We start from the raw sequence: 2,253 nt of genomic DNA on the forward strand, positions 1-2,253 counted from the left end.
TTTCGAGGTGTGTGTCCTGCCAGGTAGAACAATGAAAGAGGGCCCTTTTCACAAAGGCCCTGACAGTAGTGTTCTTAAACCTGTCTGGACACTCGCTATCCCTGTTGAGGCACATTCCTAAATTAGTTTTCTTCGTGTAGACAGAAGTGCGGAGACCGTCTTCTGTCTTCGTTATAAGGACGTCGAGGAAGGGAGCCAATCGTTGGTGCTAAACTCGACTTATAATATACTACAAAAACCGTAAAACAAAAGACCTTATCATGAAAAATAACCCCTCACCGCCATCAGGAGACCCCCTCAAGCAGACGAACGTAGTATACCAATATATAGCCCCGCCCGAGGATGTCCTGGAAGTACATTGGAATGACTACCATGCGTCTTGCGAAGAGAATCTCCTGTCATGCCCAAGAAGGGGGCTATCAAGAAAACCACGCCCTCACCGCCCACCGAGAGACAATCTCCCGCGACTGTATCATCCGCAACACCAGGATAATAGGGAGAGCACCCGACCCTCGCCGTCTGCGCCTCCTGGAGGCGTTACTCATCCAGGAACAAAAGCCCTCCATGAACACGACACAGGAGGCCTTTTTGCTCCCGACCTGCATCCGAAGAAACACTCCAATAACGGCAAACATCACCATATCGCCGCCCGAAAACGCCCCAATCCAAGACGACATTAATATGATGAATAATACCAGCAGTGACATTAATACGATGAATAATACCAGCAGTGACGTCACGCGGCCTTTACCCAAACAAAACGAAGCCCGGGAGTGATTATATGCAGCTGATAAGATCGGCGCGCCTGCTGAGCATGAGATAGGGAGCTGGCTTGAGCCCGCAGCCAGGCCGCCAATGAAAAAGAAGCTCCCCACCCACGAGCCAATGAAAAGGCAGCGGCACGACGCCCCCCGCTGCGCCACCGCAATATAGGCAGCTGGACTCACCTTCTCACTTTAGTCCTTCACCCACCTCCGCCCAAGAGGATGTCTGAGGTTTATTCAGACGAAACGTCTGGAAAGAATAGAAAAAAAATAGAAAAGAAATAGAATTTAACATCAATTCTATCTGTAATAAACTCTACGGGGTATACCCGAAAATTTGACGACCCCAACTGAAAATTTGTTTTTTACCAATAAAATCCAATCGTTCTACCTAATTGAGATATGTCAACCTTCGGTGCGTTGCTCACCAGTTTAAGCAATAATTAGAAAAATAGAGAAGAACCTGTATAAAATTAATTAATGCAGCTGAGGCAGCAATTACTTTCAATAAAAAGAGGGTTTACTTCCAGCATACAATAATAATAATAATATAATAATAATAATAATAATAATAATAAGTATCAAGACTTCAAAATAGAAATAAGAAGGATATGGGATATGCCAGTGGAAATTGTACCCATAACCGTAGGAACACTAGGCACGATCCCAAGATCCTTGAAAAGAAATCTGGAAAAACTAGAGGCTGAAGTAGTTTCCAGGACTCATGCAGAAGAGTATGATCCTAGAAACGGCGCACATAGTAAGAAAAGTGATGGACTCCTAAGGAGGCAGGATGCAACCCGGAACCCCACACTATAAATAGCACCCCGTCGAATTAGAGGACTGTGATAGAGCAAAAATAAATAAAAAAAAAAAAATAATAATGATGATAATAATTTTGTCGAAAAATTTACAAGAAACTGTGCAGACACCGCATATACTGTATATCATATTATCACGTGGTTAGGGTGCCTGGGAGAATAGAAATGGATGGCTCTAATATTGACCGAGGCACAGAGCGCAATATGACTAAGTTTGCCACCTACTAGGGAACAGAAAAGAGATTTACTTACTGAAAATTAAATTACCATAACTACTAGGTATGAGGTAAACTTAGAATGTCCACGTAAATACATATAATACAGAGAGAATCAAAAGAAATATACAGAGCTAACAATAGAGCTCCGTAGCAATCTCAGTTACTCGAGCTCTGTACTGGTCGGACGTGTCCCACTGCCGCTCCCTTTGTTCCAACACTTTTTTTGTCCTGGTATGGATAGCCGCCATGTTGATGTTACTCTTGAGAGTATATGAGAGGAACAGCTATGTACTGACTGCCTTGTTGAGAACTCTTTTAGAGTCTTCTTTTGTGGCACCTGGTGGGTATTCATCACTACCTACCAGAAATGATTCAACTACGTCTTCGGCACGATCTCCAACCTCGCCGATCAGAGGTAGAGGTCGACCACCCAAGATTTTCGCGTGTCTC

Source organism: Macrobrachium nipponense, chromosome 14, assembly GCF_015104395.2.
Source record: "Macrobrachium nipponense isolate FS-2020 chromosome 14, ASM1510439v2, whole genome shotgun sequence".
Taxonomy (NCBI): Eukaryota; Metazoa; Arthropoda; class Malacostraca; order Decapoda; family Palaemonidae; genus Macrobrachium; species Macrobrachium nipponense.